A 17,406-nucleotide genomic window follows, 5' to 3' on the forward strand; every position below is an offset into this window, starting at 1 on the left:
CAATCTGTGGAGGCAAAAAAGCATTCACCCACATTGTGCCCTTGAGAACTTCTATTATTAACACGCATGCCCAACAGATGTAAACGATTCATTCTAAAACTATAAACACACTCAAAAACAAGAAAAAGATCTGTATCAGTAATGTGTTTCAGAAAAAAAGTTGTATTAAAGAATTAAAGAAGGGCTTTGCCAACACTTTAAAAAATCTAATTGATGGAGTCAGTGAACGCTATAATGGAGTCTTCGGATATTTCGCAATATGTAGAACATTGTTATAGTGTTTTACTTATGCCATTTGCTTTTGTGTAGCACACTCATGCCATACCTGCCAATAGACCCTATGCAGGCATGGGACTCGTGACATTTTGAAGCTAAAAATGGCTTTATTTTCGCTGTTACCTGCCTTAAAGCGCCTCATATTCAATAGAAGTCAATGGGAGAAACACGTTCTCCTGGTTATCTTTTTTTAATGTATATTATGTTTGTGGTAAAGACTCGTGGGAAGATTGCGATGTGTGCTAACAAGGTTCTGGAAATGCTTCTATATTGCAGAAGGGGTCACACATGCCGCATCCCCAAGCCCGCGTGATGTGGTGAAGACCCCCGGACTCCTGGTCATGGGTGGAAGAGGGTGTTGGGGTGGGGGTGAGTCTCACTCATCTCCGTCAGTTACTCAGTCCAGTTTCTTTTAAAGTAAAACAGTGTTCTGGACCTCCCCTGGTGCCGGGCGTATCTGGAGGGTGGTGATGCTGACTCCTGGTATGGATGGAGGAAGCGGACAGCCCCTTCACACTCAGATAATTAGATACTTTAAGTGCTCGTGCCTGCAAGCCACCTAAAAGTTACAGTGCTTCTGCTCTTGTTTTCCAATCAACTCAACTCGTTTTCTGAGAGAAACAATGTCCTCGTGCCAGGCTGTCTCCTTTGTGCTCGGGGAAGATGGGGCGTCCTATGTTGTCATGCACTGTGTTAGTGCGCCTGGGAGGCCGAGCCTCTGTGCTTCGCCTGCCCGTAACCTGACTACTGAATTCAGGCATACTCTCCACACTGCCCTGCCCTGTGGTTCCTAGCAGGTGTGACAAAGCAGCTGAGCCAGTGGTGTAGCAAAGGTCCCCGCAGCCCTCACAGTGCGGGGCTGAGCTCCAGGGGCACCCTCAGCACATTACAAATGCCTGAGTGAGTCCAGAGCGGAGCCCCTCAATGTACTGTACAGGGGGCCCCCTTATGTTTTGGTATACCACTGAGCTGAGGCCTCTGTGGCACTGAAAAGCGGGTTTTGTGTTGCATGAAGTAATCACTGATCAGGCCTGCCACCATTTTCATTAAGTAAGTTAACACATTTCTGAGTCTTGTGCCCAAATTCATTCTGTACATGTCTAGTCAGTCCCACTCTTCTCTTTCCCCTGTTGTTTCACCCAACGGTATTTTTTGTTGCTGCCCAGCTGTCGTTTTACTCTTTCTCACTTCACCCCTTCATTTGACAATCCAGTGTCTCTTTTTGAATATTATTCATGGAATCACAGGACTCATTAGTGGTCGAAGTGCGCAGGATCTGACAGGCATGACCTGTCCATACTTTTCTAATTTAAGAAAAATAGAGACTTATTTACAATCCCCTTGTGCTGCTGGCGCACCACTTTTTCCCATATAAAAAGTGACACACCGGTGGCACATGGGGCTTGTAAATAAGCCTCACAGTTCCCTTATTTTTTGTGAAAAAAAGAATCATTCCAGGATGGTTAATTCCAAGATTTTAAATAGTTCAGCTGAAATGTAATGCAGGGAGTCTCCTGTGCTGTGAAACCAAGGGCGGGGCAGACAGCTAAACAAGCCTTTTTGCCAGGGTGCCTGCTGCCTGATAGAAATGTAAATGTTTGCAACTGGTTAATTTGCCAATGTAAAAGGTGTTTAGAAGCTGGTATTGGCATTAATTGATGGAATCACTTGAAGCTTCCCGATGGCACAGTTTTATTACTTAGAGTGGTGTTGCAAGTGAGTTTCCAGCTGAGCTGTGAAGTGTATGCTTTAAATGGATAGTTATAAAAATGCCTAAAGTACAGCCTGGGCATTACTAAAATCTATATTTTGGAAGCACTTTATCTTAAACCTTTTTGTGCATTTTGCAGCAGCATATCTAATACTGTGTGTATTACAAGTTTAAAATAATGGCTTACATATTGACAGTGCTTTCGGTCTCAGACAAGGACCTCGCAGCACTAAACATACACAATTCACTATTCTCCACTACATCAATCCAGATTCAGTTCTGTGGCTTTCTGGTTACACACAAACAGTCCTCTGTAGCACATTAACTAACAGAATTGTAATAATGTACATCAGTGTTTTTCACATTGATTAACTTGATATGCATTTATTTTTCCTTTAAGGTGTGCCCTATTTCAGTGGTTCCCAACCTTTTGATTTCTGTGGACCCCCACTTTAACATTAATGGAACCCAGGGACCCCCACTGAATCATCATGGGAATCCAGGGACCCCCCCCTGAGTCATTACTGGAAGCTGGGGACCTAATTTGTCAATATTTGTTCATATTTTTTTATTTTCTAGGCTCTCGCGGACCCCCTGAGAAGGCTTCGCGGACCCCCAGGGGTCCTCGGACCACAGGTTGGGAACCACTGCCCTATTTTATATGTAGTTACCTGGAGATGAAAGACTGAAAAAAGTTACAGAATATATAAGCACGCTTTTGACCCCACCCCCATGCTCACTCACCCCACCCTCTTTGTGTACAGCATCACAGTCTCCAAGCTATTTGTAAAACACATCAACCACAGGAGATCACTGCCATCCACCTGTATAGCATCCATTTTAGGACATCCTCATTCCTCACTCCTCATCCCTACTTCTCATCCCTGCTTCTCATCCATCATCCCTACTTCTCATCCATCATCCCTACTTCTCTTCCATCATCCCTACTTCTCATCCATCATACATCATCCCTACTTCTTGTCCATCACCCCTACTTCTCATCCATCATCCCTGCTTCTCTTCCATAATCCCTACTTCTCATCCATCATCCCTACTTCTCTTCCATCATCCCTACTTCTCAGCCATAATACATCATCCCTACTTCTCATCCATCAACCCTGCTTCTCATCCCTACTTCTCTTCTATCATCCCTACTTCTCTTCCATCATCCCTACTTCTAATCCCTGCTTCGCATCCCTCATCCCTGCTTCTCATCCCTACTTCTCATCCATCTTCCATCATTCCTACTTTTCATGCCTCAGCCATCATCTCTACTCCTCATCCATCATCCCTACTCTTCATTCCTCATCCCTCAGTCATATCAACACATTTTCAGTTTTGTGAAACCCACCTTCCAACCCTGATTGGTTGGGAACAGCCAATCAGAGTTATGAGAGAGAGCTGCATTCTATTTCAATGAAAAACAACCTCCTCATTGCACATGGTGGGTGAAGAGGGAGGAGAGGAAATGCAACTGTGTGTTTGTTTCCAGTGAATTCCAGGCTGCACAATATTTCATTTTTTTAACTCAGGGTTTTTCTGTTTGCACAGGCCCCTGCAGAAAGTTCTGCTGGTTTCAGAAATACAAGGAGCCCACAGCCTGGGCCACAAATCAGCTCTTGGAGAAAGGGTTACACAGGTCATCTACAGTTCAACCGAAAACCTGTCTGGTTTCAGTTTCATATGTAGAAACAAAATGTTTAAAATCAACTCTGGTGACAGTGCAATCCAATTCATCCAAACCTTTTCTGGTTTCATTTTTATTTGTAACAAATAAAATGTTTAAATTTGAGCCTGCTTTTTATTTGTAACAAATAACATGTTTACATCTGAGGCTGCTTTTATTCCTGAGAGCTGTTTTTTTTTTCTTTTCTAAAACCAGAAAGATTTTTGATGAACTGTAGATGAATTGTATAACCCTTTCTCCTAGAGCTGATTTATGGCCCTAGTTGTGGGCTCCTTGTATTTCCCAAACCAGCAGAGCTGTAAGAATGCAGCTCTCTTTCTCATAACTCGGATTGGCTGTTCCTAACCCATCAGTGTGAAGGTGTGTTTCACAAAACTGAAAATGTGTTGGTATGACTGAGGGATGAGGAATGAGGAGTAGGGATGATAGATGAGGAGTAGGGATGATGGCTGAGGCATGAGACGTAGGAATGATGGAAGATAGATGAGAAGTAGGGATGAGAAGCAGGGATGAGGGATGAGAAGCAGGGATGAGGGATTAGAAGTAGGGATGATGGAAGAGAAGTAGGGATGATGGAAGAGAAGTAGGGATGAGAAGCAGGGATGAGGAGTAGGGGTGATGGATGAGAAGTAGGGATGATGGATGAGAAGCAGGGATGATGGATGAGAAGTAGGGATGATGTATTATGGCTGAGAAGTAGGGATGATGGATGAGAAGTGAGAAATAGGGAGGATGTATGATGGATGAGAACCAGGGATGATGGAAGAGGAGCAGGGATGATTGATGAGAAGTAGGGGTGATGGATGAGAAGTAGAGATGGTGTATGATGGATCAGAAGTAGGGATGATGGAAGAGAAGCAGGGATGACGGATGAGAAGCAGGGATGAGACACAGAGATGAGAAGCAAGGATGATGGAAGAGAAGTAGGGATGATGGATGAGAAGTAGGGATGATGGATGAAAAGTAGGGATGATGTATGATGATGATAATTAGGGATGATGGAAGAGAAGCAGGGATGATGGATGAGAAGTAGGGACGATATGATGCATGATAAGTAGGGATGATGTATGATGGATGAGAAGTAGGGATGATAGATGAGAAGTAGGGATGATAAATGATGATGAGAAGTAGGGATGATGGAAGAGAAGCAAGGATGATGGATGAGAAGTAGGGATGATGTATTATGGATGAGAAGTAGGGATGATGGATGAGAAGCAGGGTTGAGAAGTAGGGATGAGGAGTGAGGAATGAGGATGTCCTAAAATGGATGTTGTACACCTGATACTTTCAGGGCAACCTGCACTGCCCTCTCCTGCAGTGCCCAGCTGGACAGGCCCTGCAGCTGAGCTCTCTGCTGCTCTAATTTGTGCTGATGGATTGGTGTGCACCTGCACAGTGCATCAACAAGCAGACTTTGTTTTGTTTTGCATGCATCGATCACAGTGCAGTAGTGTTCAGGCCTGTCACCATTTTCAATAATTACCATAATTCTGAGCTGTGCGCCTGAGCCTGTTCTAATTATGCCTGTCTTGTCTTCTCTGTCTAGTCTCGCGCTTCTCCTTTTGTTTCTTCACCAAGTGGCATCTTAAATCATTATCTCTCTTTTGGCCCTTCTCACCTCACCCCCTCAAATTCTGGGCTCTCTCAGACTTACCCTTTCCAGACCTTTCTTAAGGAGCACAATCGCAGACACACCAAAATGCTCCTATTCCAACCCTACGGGCCTCTCAGAGGCACTGGAGGTGCATTTCGCTGGCACAGCTGCCAAGCAATCACTGCCTCAGCTCATGTTTTCAGCCTTGAAGCCCTGTCAAATGGCCAGCATAGTTCCGTCTGCTGCCTCATACTTATTTCTGCACCACTCCTTCTCTCACTATCCCCCTCTCTGATTCACTCCAAGGGCCAGATTTACTAGTATTTGGTGCAGTGCAACACAGAAAGACAACTTGGCGCGCAAGCTGCATTCAATAGAAAGGGTAGGAAAGCACCATATTTATGTACACATGTTTCATTCCAGCTCTCTCTCTGCGCAGGTGCAAATGTGCTGCCAAGCACCAATGCATGCACCCTTGCACCATGGTGCACGGGGGCCTGCATTACAGACAGGATTGTTTTGTGCAGTAAGGGACACCTTCCTGCACAAAAACAATGCTCTTAGGCATTTTTGTGTTTCTAGGTGTTATGCAGAATGCAGAACATGTGGAAAGAGAATCAAACAACCTGAGAAGGTGTACCATTTTGATGCGTTTCCAAGTTTACTTATATTAGAAAATCTGGGAATTTTACAAAATCAATGGGTGGGTGCATGGGAATACCCACTTTCCACCAATGGAATTTACTCCAGATTTACTATGACACAAAAGGTGGGTCTGTGTGGCATAGTAAATCTGATGTAAGGGCTTGTGTTGCCTTGCATCTCCTTAGTAAATCTGGGCCTGAGTCTTTTTCTCTCTTTCTTTCTTCAGTCTCTCCTCTATGCTTGTTCCTTTTTCCTTCCTCTCTCTTTTTCTCTTCCCCTAGCCACCCTGGTGTTCTGACTCCCACGTGTCCATTATCCTCAACATCCGCTCCTCTCCTTCACCATCTCTGTGGCTGTAACTTTATGTACGAGAGCTTGCATGTGTGTATGTACGTATGAATGTTTATGCATTATATGTGTGTGCACATATATATATATGTGTGTATGGATGTGTGGTTATGCATACATGTTTATATGTATGCTTTTATTTATCTAAGTGTTTTTCTAAAGTTTTTTTTTTCATTACAGAATAACTTCAGTGAGTTGGCATATGCCTATTCATAGTGAAAAAATAAGTGGTGTTATAGTCTAGTCATCTCCACCCACACTCAAAAAGGCCGATCTGCAATGTATAAAAACTGGAAAATGTTTCATTTGAAACAAAAAGTCTGTTAATCAAATTATCTCATAATTTCCCGATTTTTTACGTATTCCTCTTTCTGTGACAGGTTGATAATGTAACTCAGGAAGCTACCTTAAAAGTCACCGGGCAGAGCCCAGTGGGCCCATTCAGTGCTGCCAAAGTTCTCTACGAGGAATAGCAGCAACTGAGTTGAGTACTCAGAACATTTCTACTCAAATCAGCCACTAGGTGTCACTGGATGAAAAAGATTACGTTCAAGAACTGGCAGCCAAAGTTGGCCTGCCCTAACTCTGTTTATTATTACTGGCTTGATCTCGGTTTGAGAAGTGGTGTGGGCAGTAGCTGCCGGGAACCTACAGCCTTCTTTTGTTAACGCTTTTGAATAATTTATTAACACGAACATTCGGAGTTTAGGCAACAAATACCCTTTGAGAGAGAAGGTTAGAAGTTATTTTGTCTCGGTCCGTTTAGCACCCAAAATGATGTGGTAAGAACGTACGGGGACAAAAATATGCCTGGATGCTCGTTGCAGAAATCTGTACAAACGCGATATGCATCATGAATGCATTTGAGGGAACCCTGGAGAGCATGGGAGGTACCCATTTGGTTCGCACATGAGTATTAGTTGGTGCTCATTTGATGATCGTTGCAGATTGCTAAAGACAGTGGCAGGGAAAAGGTGCTAACCCATAGCCTTCCAACAGGAAACTATAATCCCACCAGGGCAGAAAAAATAATTGTTGTATGCAGTGGGATGAATCGGAGTATCGCTGGTGCTCCCTGCCAAAGCACAGCTTCGTGGTCGCGGTATCTAGGGCATGGCTCAGCGGCCTAAGAGGCAGGACCTAGAGCAAGCTAGTCATTGGACAGCTGAGCAGGTGAATGCATATACGGCTGAGTGCACGGCGTAAAAAAAAAGATCACATCACTATTGCAGCAGGGTTTCACTTCTGATATGGGTTAGAGTGGATACTCCGTCTGGGGTCAAATTGTTCTGTAATAGTAGCCGGGGAGAGGATGTGACGTAACCACCAGAGCTGCCGACTTCGGTGCTGGAAAACCAGGCTCGAACCTTGGCTCAACATTCTCTCATTCTGGGCAAGTCACCGAGGGCCTGATTTATGAAAAGTTAGCGCCGCCTTTGCGTCATTTTTTAGATGCAAAAGCGGAGCAAACTTACAAAATATAACTGTATTTTGTAAGTTTGTGCTGCTTTTGCATTAAAAAATGACGCAGAGGCGGCACAAACTTTTCGGAAATCAGGCCCTTAATCTCCCGGCGCTTACTAAAAATTAATGTGTCCTTGTGTGACGTAACTACTGGTCATGTAAAGAGCTCCAACCCCTTTGGGTCGAGTTTGCACAATATAAAATTAATTAACTCAGGGGCATATTTATACTCTGTTTGCGCCGAATGTGCGTCAAAAGTTTTGACGCACAATCGGCGCAAACCCTGCCCCATATTTATACTTTGACGTCCGACCCCGCGGGCGTCAAAGTTCCACCATGTGCGTCATTTTTTGGAAGGGGGAACCAGCCTTGCGTTAATGATATGCAAGGTAGGCGTTCCCTTCCAAAAAATGACTTTAAGGCCTGTGCCCCATATTTATACTGTGATGTCATTTTGACGCACAGGAGGGGGCAGGCCTTAAAAAACGGCGCCCAGCCTGATGGGTGCCGTTTTTTAACGCCTTTTTCAGGGCAGGCGTTAAGGGACCTGTGGGCTCAGAAGGAGCCCAGAGGTGCCCTCCCCTGCCCCCAGGGACACCCCCTGCCACCCTTGCCCACCCCAAGAGGACACCCAAGGATGGAGGGACCCATCCCAGGGAAGGAAAGTTAAGTTCTGGTAAGTATTTTTTTTCATATTTTTTTTTGTGGCATAGGGGGGCCTGATTTGGGCCCCCCTACATGCCACTATGCCCAGGGGACATAAGTACCCTGGGCATGGCCATTGGGCAAGGGGGCATGACTCCTGTCTTTGCTAGACAGGAGTCATTTCAATGGGGGTTGGGCGTAAAAAAAAATGGCGCAAATCGGGTTGAGGGCTGAATTTTGCCTCAGCCCTGACTTGCCCCATTTTTTGATGCCCAACCTCCATTTTCCCCTACGCCGGCGCTGCCTGGTGTGAGTCATTTTTTTTGACGCACACCAGTCCGCAGCGCCGGCTAACGTCATTCAATAAATAAGGCGCCCGCATGGCGCTTTGGAATGTCGTTAGCAGGCGGTAAAATTTTTGACGCACAACTTCGTTGGCGCAGTTGTGCGTCAAAAAGTATAAATATGGGCCTCAGTGCTTTAAATGAGCGGGTACTGTCCGGCACTTTTTATTCTGAGAGGGAGAGTACCTGCATTTCTCAAGAAAAACCTAATACTTTTAATTGGGAAATAAAAGCTGCTTTGTGTTTCAGAGTGCAGGCGGCAAACTGTCTGCACTTCCAAGAGGGGAGAGAGAGCCCATTGCTGGTGGGTGCAGTGAGTGACTGCACCCACCTGCAAGGGAATGTATAGGGGGTCCATGGGTCCCCCGTTCTCCCCTTCAGAGGGCTGCCTTTAGTATGTGTACTGAAAGTGTGTGACTTTTTTTCTGGTGCACTTTCAGTGTGCCTCCTAAAGGCATGCTTGCCTCTGTGTCTGTATCTATAATATGTTGCAGAAGCAAATTTTGGATAATCTCATAACTATAATTTTGATTGAAGGTGGAATATGAGAAAATGATGCATTTTTAATACTGCCTATTGCCTATTAAGGAAGAATAGAGTCAGTCGTAGTAACTAGTATTTTTAGCACCCATAAGTTTATAAAGTAGTACAATGAGTTTCTAAGAGTCAGAATAGGCAATGGCTACTAACGGCTTCTGCCAAGTGCTTCCTCCAGGTCTTTGGGAGTGAAGGTCGTGCTACAGTAACAGGAGCCTCTTTAGGGAAGAAGAGATCGATCCCCAAGACCTCAGTGCTGTGAATATTTCAGAGTTCAACATAATAAGGAAACACTAGCACTCATCATTCCTCCTAACGGTCACTGCTTGATGACGGACATTGTTTGGGCTACAGTGTTCTGCCAAGGACATAGAAAGTGGAAAGGGAACCAATGCCCTCTGAACATAAAACGCGATTGTCATTTTCAGGGACTGTACAGGAAGGTCTACTTCTTCTTATGTATTGGTGGTGAAATACATTTTCTTAAGGGTTCCGCGAAGCCCACAGCTGCCTCCCCTGGCTGGAGAACACTTCCCCATTTTTCAAAACCTACTAGCTCTTTCACTTCTGCCTAAGAGAAAGCCCACGTCACCGATCACTTAGCACAGTTAGTGATTCCTAGTAACTTAAAAGTCCATTCAGCTTCCAGACTGCTGGGAAATTCAATGGGAGAGATTCACGGTGCAAGAGTGTCTGCATTGGCATATAGCACAGAAAGGAAGGCTGCACTAAGGATAGAACAGTACAGGCCCACATCTTGCAAGATATAGGGAGTCATTCTGACCCCGGCCGGCGGCGGAAGCCGCCGGCCTGGCTGGGGCCGCCAGAATACCGCTGCGCAGTCAAAAGACCGCCGCGGGTATTCTGGGTTTCCCGCTGGGCTGGCGGGCGACCGCCAAAAGGCCGCCCGCCAGCCCAGCAGGAAACACCCTTCCATGAGGATGCCGGCTCCGAATGGAGCCGGCGGAGTGGAAGGGGTGCGACGGGTGCAGTAGCACCCGTCGCGAATTTCAGTGTCTGCTAAGCAGACACTGAAATTCTAAGTGGGGCCCTCTTACAGGGGCCCCACGACACCCCATACCGCCATCCTGTAGCTGGCGACCGAAACCGCCAGGAACAGGATGGCGGTATGGGGGTCGGAATCCCCATGGCGGCGCAGCAAGCTGCGCCGCCATGGAGGATTCCCCTGGGCAGCGGAAAGCCGGCGGTACACCGCGACTTTCCGTTTCTGGCCACGGCTGTACCGCCGCGGTCAGAATGCCCAAGGGAGCACCGCCAGCCTGTTGGCGGTGCTCCCACGGAACACGGCCCTGGCGGTTTTTACCCCCAGGGTCGTAATGAGGCCCATAGTGCTGTTCTGCTCGTTCCCCTTCACGCATCCTAACAGAGCAGCTCTGCTTGCCGCACTGCGTTGCATTATTTATTTGTAAATCTGAGCCTCTGTCTTGAGACAGCTAAACTGTTACCCAAGAAAGGACACAGACTGCCCACTATTCTTTTTGTTTAAAACATGTTATCTTATCTGTTTATTTTCTCAAGATTAGTGAATCGTCTTCAACGTAGGATGTAAATAAATCCATGCAATGCTTTTTTGGTTGCTTACTTCACTACCTAAATGTTCTCAGGATAATGCTGAACAAGCAGTCATTCATTATTGTGCATTGTCAAATCTTGTTTAAGATCAAAAATAAAACGTTGAAGTGCAGACTTCAAACCCGACAGGATCTCATCACCAGAAAGTAGAAGAAGAGCAGAGTACACCTAATGCATAATACTAGCCTATGCCTGAAGGACACACGAATAATTGTACTTTTTTCTGGACATCTAGCTGGGAAAAGGTTAGGGGTGAAAGTCTTTATTTTTAAGGCTCACAATGAGAAAGAGAGAGAGGTCAAGTTCTGATCCATGTCAATGTTGAGACTTTTACCTCCTGGACTCAGTTAGATTCTCTGTCATAAACATATTATTAGTGTTTGGTTCCCAGACTCAAGGAAAGAGGAATTTCCAATTCTTTCTGCCATTCTAAGGATGCCAAAGTTTTTTCTGCTCCCCGATTGAACCAAAGAATGACTCGTTTTGTTGTTTTGCTATTTGGGACATACCTGAAACTATTTCTGAGTAAAGGTTTCTCTAGATTTTGTGATTTTTAAGTCTGCGCTTTGTTTGTTTTTGGAATGCACTGTCACTGAAAAGAGATCGGCTGGTTCCTGTGTGGTTTTTCCTGGGGGTCCTAAAAACGAGTTTAGTTTTGGAAATGGGGCCTGCTGATAGGCCCTATCTTTAGGCTTTCAAAAAGAAAAACAGATACCAGGTTATGGCATCTGCCATGAAGGAGAGAAACAAATTACCCCGAAAATCTTCTTCCCCAAGTTGGGCAGCAACATTTTAGCTTTTCACATTGACCAATTTAATCCCAAAAGATTACATTATTTATGTATTTCAACCGAACGGCACGAGGAAATAAAGGCTAAAGTCACAAAATAGATTAAATTGACATTTTTATTTTGGTTAAGAGAACCATTGTGTGAGATAGAGAGTTTTTACTTTGCACCAAACTGCAGAATTCAGATTCATAGCTGTTAGACCTGGCAGCTTTTTGACGTGCCTCCCATCTTTTTGCCTTCTGACTTCCTGTTTTCATGATATACTGGATTCTGTTTTTGCTGGTTTATTGTCTCTGCACACTTTACCACTGCTGATCAGTGCTAAAGTGCAAGTGCTCCCTATGTAAATTGTATTGGTGATTGGTTTATCCATGATTGGCATATTAGATTTATTGGTAAGTCCCTAGTACAGTGCACTAGAGGTGCCCAGGGCCTTTAAATCAAATGCTAATAGAGGGCCTGAAGCACTGGTTATGCCACCCACATAAGTAGCCTTGGAAACATGTCTCAGACCTGCCACTGCATTGTCTGTGTGTGTAGTTTTAAACTGCCAATTTGACTTGGCAAGCGTACCCACTTGTCAGGCCTAAACATTCCCTTTTTATACATGTAAGGCACCCATTAGGTGGGCATGGTGTAGTGTATATAAAACGTAGGACCAGTACTGGTGTGTTTTACATGTCCTAACAGTGAAATACTGACAAATTTGGGTTTCACTGTTGCAAGGCCTATCTCTCACATAACTTAACATGAGGGCTGCCTTTAAATAACTTTATAGCGCAGATCCCCTTTGAGAGCAGGTAGAAATATGGAGTTTAGGGTCTCTGAGCTCACAATTTAAAACACATTTTTTAGTGAAGTTGGATTTTGGATTGTGAGTTTGAAAATGCCACTTTTAGAAAGTAGGCATTTTCTTGCTTATACAATTCTGTGACTCTGCATGTTTGTGGATTCCCCGTCTGGGTCAGTTTGACTGTTGGGCTGTGTTAGAAATGGGGTTTCTGGTTGGCTAGGGTATGCACCTCAGCCAGGCAGAACTTACCCACTCTAGTCAGGGCAAGGGAGTTACACGTCCAAGATAACCCCTGCTCACCCCGTTGGTAGCTTGGCACGAGCAGTCAGGCTTAACCCGGAGGCAATGTGTAAAGCGTTTGCACAACACACACACACATGTGACGCAATATCCCCACCACAAAGGAAACACAACACCAGATTATATGAAAATATACTGTATTGTACACAACGTAATTATCAGACCAACATCACATAACAGTACTATCCTGCTACCTTAGCAGTTGTCAGAACGTTACACATTAGTTACTCTGCAAACTAGCAGTAGTCACACATAACACACAGGTTACTCAGTATTCTGCAACATAAGCAGTAGTCAGGAAACACGTTATCACATTAGAACACTTGTCATAAGAATATCATAAAACGCCCATAGTAGGAACATTAGAAAACCTATGGCAAGTTAGGGAAACATATTAGCAAGTCATGCCCATAAAAGGAACATGTGCATACATATGTAAAAACATCATAGAACAGGTAGGCAATATATCATAATAGCAAAGTCTGTAGAAAGAACTTTGGATTATCGTTATATTGGTCCCTTTAGAAAGTACCTGTTTTGATGAGGAGGCACTTCCAGTGCCTAAAACGAATAATGGGGCCCCCGGCGCTCTTCTGCGCAAAACGGGGGCCTCCCTGGTCTCCTGGGGTTAGGGGAGGGCGGCACGCACCTCCTCCGTAATAAAAATGGGCCCCTCCGGGGACCGTGAACACTGGGGCCCCCCTAGGCCTCCACCGGCCCTCTCAAGGGGGGCCCAGGTCTGGGAAACCTTTAACGGGGGTGCCTCGCACCCCTCCTAATTGAAACACGGGCCCCTCCGGGGGACCCGCTAACTTCTGGGGTCTCCCTGGGCCTCCGTGGCCCTTCCCCAAAGGGAGACCCCTAAATGAAATACTCCTGGCCCGCGAGGGGGCCAACAAGAGAGCTGGGGGCCAGGGCGAGCTTCCGGTGAGGCTGCCGCCCGGCCCGGGATAGCAGGAGAGTCCTCCGGGACTCCTGCGCGCGAGGGAGAGGCGTCCTCCTCTCCCTCGACCTCCGGATGACGTCGCAGCCCAAGGTGGGGCCTGCTGGTGCCCCGGGGGCGCTCTGAAAAGCGCGCATCCCCCGGGAGCACGCTAGGAGCGTGCTAGCTCCTTCCTTGGCTTCTTGAAGTGCCCCGGGGGCACTAGAGACAGCGCGAACCTCGCGCTTGAATGCAAATGCTCTGCCCGGGCTGCAGCGGTGATTCCAGCAAAGAAAAGGCGCCGTGGAGAGCCCGAGGGCACATTTATGAGCCCGGGTTGCGACGGTGATCTCCTTTAGTAGAAACGCGCTCCAGGAAGCGCGAGGGCACAATTAAAAGCCCGGGCTGCGGCGGTGATTTCCTTTAGTCAAAGAAAAGCGCTTTCAAAGTGCGAGGGCACATCAGCAGCCAATGCCTTGTTCCTGGTGGAAGCATTCTGTGCAAAGGTCTAAAGGATCGTTGCAGGGGTCAGGGGCCACAGCACCCTGCCCCTGGGAACAACTAAACAAGAAGGAGCACAGGGCTGGTGGGCCCAGCTACAGGCCAGCACAAGGGGTGCAGATGGTGTCAGTTTCTCCTAGTGACCAGGCAGGTCACAGGTCAGCACAGCAGCAGCAGTCCATGGCGGTTTCCTGGTGAGTCCATTCATCAGCGTTCTGTGTCCAGTTTCGAGTTCCAAGAATGTTCAAATTGTGGGGAAAATTCCCCTGTACTTATAGGCCTGTTTTTACAGTGTTTTACAATGATAGGGAGAGGAGGTTCCAGCCAGTTACAACTGGTTCTGGGAGTGCCCCCTCTCTCCTTTCAGCACAGGCTCCAAACATCAGTGGGGGGTTAACGACCCTATTGTGTGAGGCCAGGACACAGTCTTTACAAATGTAGGTGTGCCCCGCCTCTCCCTTCTCTCAGCCCAGGAAGACTATTCAGTATGCAGATGCACCTCTGTGACACCTCCACCCTCCCTGTGTACAGGCTGTCTGAAAAGTATGCACAAAGCCCCAACTGTCACTCTGCCCAGACGTGGATTGGAGTCAAGCTGCAAAACACCAGAGTCATAAGTACAGATAAATGCGCACTTTCTAGAAGTGGCATTTCTGTGATAGTAATAAAAAATACACCCACACCAGTAAGCAGTATTTATTATCACCATCACAACCATACCAAACACGCCTACGCTATCCCTCATAAATCAGACAATACCCTTACACATAAGGCAGGGCATTTCTAATGCAATCCTATGAGAAGGCAGCACTCACAGTAGTGAGATACCAAGTTAGGCTGTTTGTCACTACCAGGACAGGCCATGCAATATGGCACATGTCCTGCCTTTCTACATACATGGCACCCTGCCCGTAGGGCTAGCTAGGGAGTACTTTAGGGGTGACTTACATGTAGTAAAAGGGGAGTTCTGGGCCTGGCAAGTAAATTTAGATGCCAGGTCCCTGTGGCAGAAAACTGCGCACACAGGCCCTGCGCTAGCAGGCCTGAGACAGGTTTGAAAGTCTACTTCAGTGGGTGGCGTAAGCAGCGCTGCAGGCCCACTAGTAGTATTGAATTTACAGGCCCTGGGTATAGAGATACCACTGTACAAGGGACTTATAGGTAAATTAAATATGCCAATTATGTATAAGCCAATCATACCAACTTTAGATGGGAGAGCACCTGCACTTTAGCACTGGTCAGCAATGATAAAGTGCTCAGAGTCCTAGAGCCAACAGCGAGAGGTCAGAAAAACCAGGAGGAAGGAGGCAAAAAGACTAGGGATGACCATGCGTATGGCCAAAAGTCCAACAGGCTGTTTACACCTCTCCTCTAGACAGTGACACAAAGGGAGCTGAGGTGTAACCTGCATATCCTGATGAGCCATCTGAGCTGGAGTGGAGGGAGGAGTGGTCACTTACCCCTGGAAGGACTGTGTCTGCCCTCAAACAATGCAGTCGCCAACCCCCTGATGTGTGTCTGGGGCTTGGCCTGGACAAGAAGGATCTTACAAATACATGAGACTTTGCTTTGAAGTTTGCCAACTTCAAAGGCAGAAAGGGGTATAAGTATTGGACCCAAAGCCCCAGACTGTTAGAACCTTTCTGGAATCAAAGGAAACCTGTGCAGAGGAGAAGAGCTGAAAAGATGGAGGAGGAGTACTGTCCCTTGGCTGTGTTGCTTTCCTTGGCTGGCCTGCAGTTGCTGCTTCTGCCTGAAAATAGTGCAAATGGTGAACTTTGCTGTGTGTCTTGCTTGAGAAAGTTCTCCAATGGCTTGGAGTAATGCTTGCCTCCTGTTGGAAGTCTCAGGGACATCAAAGACTTCAGTTTCCTCGATCTGCAGCACTGGGAACTGTGTGTTTTGTGCTGCTCAAGAGGAGAAACCATTGCAACGCTGCCAATGATGCTGCTGGCCTGCACCATGACCTGCAGACGCTGCACGGAGCCGCACTGCCCCACTTTATACCGTGATCTTGGTCTCACTGGTGCTGTCATTGGATTAGTTCACCAAGCCACTGCTCGCACCTCGACCTGTGGGCCTCACACTCCAGCATCGCCTTGCGCACACCGCAGCCTGGGCATCCCCGACACAGCTGCTCCTGCTGACATCGGTGCCATTGCCTGCACCATGGCCTGTGGACACCACTTGTAAGGAGCGCGAAGCACTGTTCTGTCCTGCATCACAGCCCCAGTCCACCGACTCCAGCCCCATCGACTCCAGTGTCATCACCAAGCATCTCTGCCTGCACAGTGGCCTGTGGAGACTGCTCTTGAGGGTCACGAAGCACCGTCCTGTCCTGCACCGCCGGCTTGGGCCTACCGATGACAGCACTTCACCAATGATGATGCTGCTGCCTGCACTGCGACCTGGTGACACTGCATGTCGCACCACTTCACACCGGAGCCCTAGTCTCACTGATGCTGCTGGACGCTGTCACTGAGCTGCTGACTGCACCGTGACCTGAGGGAACCGCACGTCGCATTGTCCCGCTTCGCACCGCAGCCCCGACGCCAATCACGCCAGCGCTCCTGACTTCATCAGCCCGGAGTTCGATCCGCAACATTTGTGATTTCAAGGGCCTGACGACTCCCTCACCAACTTTGGAACCGACACCACAACGCAGCTCTCCAGAGCTCACCGCGAGGATCACAACAGCCTGCAATTCCAAAGGTACTGTTTGCGGGTCTTCCTGACACCGTAGCTTGCCCGCGACACCCCAGCCAGCCTGAACTGTTGGTTTTGTTGATCACGACGCCGTGTTAGCCCCAGGTGGAGCTATCAACTACAAGGAACTTTATTTTTGAGTAAATCTTACAGAATTCATATATTTATTACTGTATGGTGGATTTTTATCATATTTGGTCTTATTTTATTTTATTAATATAAATATATGCTATTTTTCTAAACTGGGGAGGTGTCCTTTTGTAGTGTTTTCACTTATTACTGTGTGTTATGTGCAAACGTTTTACCCAATCCTGACTGCTCGTGCCCAGCTACCAAGGGGCTGAGGAGGGGTTATCTGAGCGGGAATCTCCCTTTTCCTGACTAGAGTGAGGCTCCCTACTTGGACAGGGTGCAAACAGACTGCCAATGAGAGACGCCATTTCTAACAATAGCATAAAAACGTATACTTTTTCAATGGATATATTTTAATAGTGTTGAATAACTAGATAACAGGTTTAAAGCAGAACATTTTGGGAGGAAAACATCACA

At 46.8% G+C, this 17,406-nt stretch overlaps 1 protein-coding gene across 1 annotated transcript in view; it reads right to left on the bottom strand.

Annotated features, from left to right (window-relative positions):
* Nucleotides 1–17,406, bottom strand: part of MMRN1 (multimerin 1) — a 298,882-nt gene that overhangs the window by 69,711 nt on the left and 211,765 nt on the right. The gene's annotated exons all lie outside the window — the stretch shown is intronic.

Source organism: Pleurodeles waltl, chromosome 1_1 (assembly GCF_031143425.1).
Source record: "Pleurodeles waltl isolate 20211129_DDA chromosome 1_1, aPleWal1.hap1.20221129, whole genome shotgun sequence".
Taxonomy (NCBI): domain Eukaryota; kingdom Metazoa; phylum Chordata; class Amphibia; order Caudata; family Salamandridae; genus Pleurodeles; species Pleurodeles waltl.